At 33.4% G+C, this 5,921-nt stretch overlaps 2 long non-coding RNA genes across 2 annotated transcripts; both read right to left on the bottom strand.

Moving 5' to 3' along the window:
* Nucleotides 1-1,012: 1,012 nt before the first annotated feature.
* On the bottom strand, nt 1,013-3,575 carry LOC145807779 (uncharacterized). The gene is made up of 3 exons (XR_014351152.1): nt 3,396-3,575; nt 1,804-2,096; nt 1,013-1,375 (listed from the first exon to the last, which is right to left on the bottom strand). It is a non-coding gene; the product is annotated as an uncharacterized LOC145807779 (long non-coding RNA).
* Nucleotides 3,576-4,246: 671 nt separating this feature from the next.
* Nucleotides 4,247-5,921, bottom strand: LOC114284103 (uncharacterized). Its single transcript, XR_014350563.1, has 3 exons — nt 5,590-5,921; nt 5,141-5,393; nt 4,247-4,321 (listed from the first exon to the last, which is right to left on the bottom strand). It is a non-coding gene; the product is annotated as an uncharacterized LOC114284103 (long non-coding RNA).

The following is a 5,921-nucleotide window of genomic DNA, read 5'->3' as shown; positions in this document are numbered from 1 at the left end:
TTTTTTTGTGTTTCTGTTTGAACATGAGCAGAACATGCACCGTATTGCGGAGAATGGACCATATGCCATTGATGGCGCATTGTTAGTGGAAGATTATTAGAAGCCTGATGTGATCATGGAAAACTTGGTGATGGAGAAAATGGTAGTATGAGTTAAGTTGTATGGTTTGCCCTTGGAATGTTTTACGGAAGAAACGGGGTTTAGACTAGGACGAACGATTGGCGAAGTATGTAAGGTTGATCTTGATACACTTATGCCCCGCAATATTCAGTTTTTACGGCTTCGGGTATGGATTCCAATTGATTAACCACTAATCAGTTGTTTCTTTTTGAAGTTTTGTGATGGACATAATCAATGGAACACTTGTAGTTATGAACGCAACAATGCTAGGTATCATGAAAAAGCTTTCATGAAAATAATTATGAAAGCTTTGTGACCCTTGAATTATACTTAGAATAAAGCACCACACACTAATCAAGATAATCAAGGATCATAAATCTTTCATAATCATTTTCATGAAAAAAATTTCATGATCCCTAACTTTTCTCTTATGAACGACTTTGTCGGGTATGTCGAAATTGTGGAAAAGTGGGGCATACACAAGGTCACTATCCTTTAGCATTTCATGAAGCTCAGCGCGCTTTAGACGAACGTATTGGCGAAATGGGAAGAAGCACTGCAAGAAAAATTACCTTTATCGGCGTTTAAAAAACGCCGCTATAAGAGCCAAAAACGCTGCCAAAATGACATACCGGCGTTTTACTTTACGTCGCTGACGCGGCCGTCGCTATAGGTATAAGGCGCGTTAAAAACGTCGCTAATACTTGAAGTGGCGTTTTCATCAACGTCGGCATAATATGCAACCTGTTTAAATAATAACTGATGACATCACGGGATATAGTGACGTTTTGAACAAAAACGCCTCTTTTTTCTTTATTTCATAATTTCATTAATATAAAATATGTTGTTGAGCTGGCTGGTTATATATTCACATTCCAATTTGCATAAAACCATAAAGCACAGCATAGCAAAAAATAAAAATAAAAGTTGAAGTTGATAAAATAAAACCATCAAATTTGATATTTGATAGAAAAAAATAAATACATATTCATAGAAGCATATTTAAGTTCTGAACTTCACCCCAATCTTAAAATAAAAAAATAAAAATTAATTAAAAAAATAAAAAAGTTCTAAAATTCACCCATCAGCACACTTGGATAGATATTTTAATGCTCTTACCAAAAATAAAAAATAAAAAAAATTCTAACAAGATTTCAATTTTAGGCCTGGTAAAAAAAAAAAAAAAAAAACAAGCAGCAAATTCCTTTTTACATCTTGAATCAGACCTTTCCCTCAGCAAAATTGTCCTTTTGACCTGCAAATAAATAAATAACAGTTGCAAATTATAATCCTTTTGAAGATAATCTAGAACAAAGCAATAAATAATATCAAAAGCATGAAGAGATAAAAGCATATACATAAATCACCATTATAATAACATGTATTCCCTGCTTGTTCCAGATTTAATATAATCAAATTATGAAAAGCATATTATGTTAGTTCAACAATTCAAAAAAAAAAAAAACAGAACACTTTAGATTTTAAGGTGCATATACCAGAACTATTAGACCATAGAGGTTCATTCACACTAGTAGAGATCAGAGAAACAAGGAGGAACAAGATCTCTGACTTGAATGTGTGTTTCTCACGCATGTAGTCTAATTTTTTCAGTGAAATTAATTAATAAGCCTAGAAATTGTAATTCAAGTGTAAAACTTGGTGAGTTCTAAAAAAATTCATTACTTGAACTAACTGATGTCAAAAATCCATATCGAACAAGACTGACTTCTTTTGTCTCGGGATTGGTCTCGCAGGCTCACAGGATATCAAACATTTACAGTTCTCTCATCAATAGCAACTCCACCGGATATCAAACATTCTAGACCACATCGGAGTAAATGCATGATTGGCAAACTCCTGCAGTTCTCCCTCAAATTTTGTTCCCTCTAATGTACTCAAATCCTTGCAAAGATCTACAATGCTAGTATGGCCTAGTTTTCCTGTTTCATTTAATGTTACGACATGAGATTTCAAGCCTGCAAAAGGCATTAAAGAACAAAAAAATGAAGTCAGAAATCAGAAATTAAAGTAATGACAACCATAAAGTTGGAAGACTTTCTGTGACTGGTTAAAAATAAATAAAACCCCCTAAACCAAGATTCAACTTTCCACTGAAATTTATGTAAATTTCATGCCCAGAATAAAATGGAGACGATGTTAAAATCTACTAAAAAAACAAAAGCAGCTGATATATTTATTGAAAGTACAATAAAGAAATTGATGTAGCATAAGAAGGAAACAGTTGCATATTATCATCAATCAACTTTATCATTTTCATCAGCATACTTTTTCAAATGCAACTATAAATACAGTGCTCAACAATCAAATCCTGTCAAAATCAATTTAGGGTTGGTTTGGGATGTTCTAAAAAAGTGCACTTTTTGACTTATTAGCTTATATGGGTTGAGTTTGGGTTGGGTTTGATGTGATGTGTTAGAGAGGTGATGTGATTTAAATAAGATGATGTGACTTAAATAAGATAGTGACTTTTTGTATTATTTAGTAGATGCCAAACTTGGCCTTAATAAACAAAATATCATCCCCAATAATCAAGGATGCTAGGATGGGAGACTCTGAGTAGACCTAACCTTTGATAATCTAATCTATACAAGAGGACTGCCTTCAGACTTGAACCCATGTTCCTCACACTTGGCAGCCCAAGCCTTTACCACTTCCGTATGCAATGGTCTCATTTACAAAAAAATAAAAAGAACCTAAATTCTTTTGTATTGAATCACCTTGGAGTGCAAGATATAACATAAACCCTCTCATACAAGGGCATACAATTTCTCACTCTTGAGCAAATCTTATTAAAACAGATCCATGGCCAAAACCATCTCTTTTTCATTCATTGCACATAATTTCTACCACCAGTAGTAAATACCAATATTATATGTAATGTTATGTCAATTTTCTCTGTGTTTATTTTTTCATCAGAGTAGAAACTTCAACCATCTCTTTTTGTATGCAATATTAAAAATCCACTTCAAGAATTACCTCTCGCAACACAAGTCATGTAGCAAATCAACATGCAATCTTAAAATTTCATGTTAAGAACAGTAGGATTATAATGGATCCCACAACATGCTGGCATTAACTGAAACAGAACTTTAAATGCACTGCAGAGCATTCTTAATCATTCCTTGTGGATGCAACCCACAAAATACAAATCCAGTTGGAACAATAAATCAATTTGGCTAGCTGAAGTCATGAACATATGAATAGGTAGTCCAGGACCAACCCAGTAACAAAATTTGACAAAAAGATGACCAAACCTGACATGAGCAGGAGCCAGCACTAATTTAACTGCTCTCTATCATTATATGATTAGCTGAAAGGAAGCAGTTCAAACGTGATATTCAGATGGGCAATCTGCAACATTAATAAGTGATGGCAACTCATTCATCACAAGTAGAATTTCCCAATGTCAAGACTAAAATGTAGAGTGTCTAACAAAGAATACAAGGCAAGTGAAGTTAAGGTAATAAATAATTACAATAACTATGACAACGTTTAATAATTATGACCCTTCAATTACCTTGAAGTCTTGAGTAATTTCACGAACAAGCCTCTTGAATAGAAGCTTCCACCTGCAAATTTCACTACACATCAATTAAGATAACAACTCTCTTCACTAGTTAATAACAGTAACATATATAAACATAGCTTGAAAATTTATGTAACATTCTTTGTAATCATTGCCCACTGGTTACAAGTCCTGCGCCAAATATAACAGCCAAGCTGCAAAGAGGAACATCCATGAACAGCAGATAAAACTGTAAGTATAAAATCCCCAAATGACCAAATTCAAACTCAGAAACAATCGGCAAACTATGAACCTAGTAAAACTGGGAGACGATAGCTGGTCCTGAACAGCTTCGTTAGCCTGTTGTCCAGCTAAATATACGAAGCCTCCAAACCAATCTCCAACACTTCCATCTGCTAAAGTATAAACAGAAGCAGCTCCTTCTTGACTTGAAGAAAAATAACCATATTTCCTCAGATTATATGGGAGGGAAAAAAAGAAGCAAAACTTGCATATAGGACTCGGAAAAACTCTGTCTAAGCATGATTGACAAATCAAAAAACAAAAAGACATTAACTGAATTTAAACAAGATGGCTAAAGCTAACAACAAGTTCTCACCATAATATTCTCCATACTTACAGCCTTTGCTGCGTTAGGCACAACCAAATTTGCTGCTGAAAACATCAAAAACAAGTATCGAAAGTTATATGCTTGCACCCAAACATCAAAGCAATGGGTATAATTTTATATGAAGGAGAAGAAGAGGACAAATATATTTGAAAAATTCCAAATAAATAAAGAACCCAAATGATCAAAAGCTAACCAACACAGACTTTTTTGTTGACTCCAATAAGAAGCTAAGAAAAATTCTGCATGTTGTTTAATTATACAGAGTTTAGGTATCAGCCTCTGATTCACACATAATTACATTAAACATTTTAAAAACCGCATTAGGAAAACCAAACATATACGAGTTTCAACAAAAACGATTCGAATTGTGCTGCTGAATCGAAAATTGAGTGAATTGTACAATTCAATTTATGATTCACTACGATTCATTGAGATTCACAAAATTCAATGCAATTCAATTCTTTTTCTATTTTTGTTTATATAACGCATGAAACATCGATGTTTTCACCAAACTAAAAAAAATTATAGAACATAATTACTTAAATTAATATATCTGATTTTATGTGTATATACGTTTATAATTTAGTCATATTAATAATTTAGATTTTATTAAACACTATACATTTCGATTTTAGACACTGTATTATATATTATATTAAATAATATAAATCTTATGATTTACAGTTTGAAATGATTTATGATTCACTTTTTAACGATTCGATTCACGATTCGACAACAATATAGTTACCACAAATTTGCATTACAATTTCGGCAAATGGTTAACAAATAAATAAATAAAACTAGAGAAATGTGACATTATGAGATTACAGAGCACCAAAAGTAGGAGAAGGAAGGGCAATTACCTGTGACGTCATTTACAATTTTGGCGCAGGGCTTGTAACAGGGCTTATACTTCATTGCATTGTCAGTTTTACCAGGGAAGAGCCTAGCAATCATTGCCCATTTGTTTCCATATAGTCTATGAGCAGCATTAGCCTCAATAGACTAACCCTAGAATTGCATACGAAGCACAAACGCAAAGATCACCATGAACGAGTCAGAAATAGAGTCTGTTTGAGGATGTTAATATGCACACAGGGACTAAAGCTTACAGATCTGAACGAAAGCAATCAATCGATCAAATCCAGAGAAAGAGCGTTCGATCGCGATCAATAGACTAAAAATCAATCAACCGATTGATCTGTGTTCTTTTCAACATAAATTAGTATATATATCAAACGGATCTGAGATTGTAGATATAGATCTAAGTTCGTATATAAACAAAATCAAAAAATCAGAGAATGAGACTCACAAAATTAATCTTCAAATCGGACTGATTGAGAGCTTTGAGCCAAGACGAAGAGAGTCGGATAGAGATTACGATCGTAAATCGGAGCCTACGATGCTCGATCTAGTGAACTTTCACCATAAGAAAGAGAAGTGATGAAGCCCTAGATCTAACTGGGACTGAGAGAAATGGAAAAATGAAAAATGCGTGGGCCTTAAAAGGGGAATTATGCAAGTACACCAGGTTACACGTGTGTTTTTTAAAATGAGTTGGTTAAAAAATATTTTGAAAACCTTTGCAACAACGTTTTTAGAAAAAACGCCATATCAAAAACGTTGTTATAGGTCCATTTTCTT

Source organism: Camellia sinensis, chromosome 14, assembly GCF_055761805.1.
Source record: "Camellia sinensis isolate YWXY chromosome 14, ASM5576180v1, whole genome shotgun sequence".
Taxonomy (NCBI): Eukaryota; Viridiplantae; Streptophyta; class Magnoliopsida; order Ericales; family Theaceae; genus Camellia; species Camellia sinensis.
The sequence above is the reverse complement of the archived record's forward strand: the minus strand, read 5'-3'. Positions and strand labels throughout refer to the sequence as shown.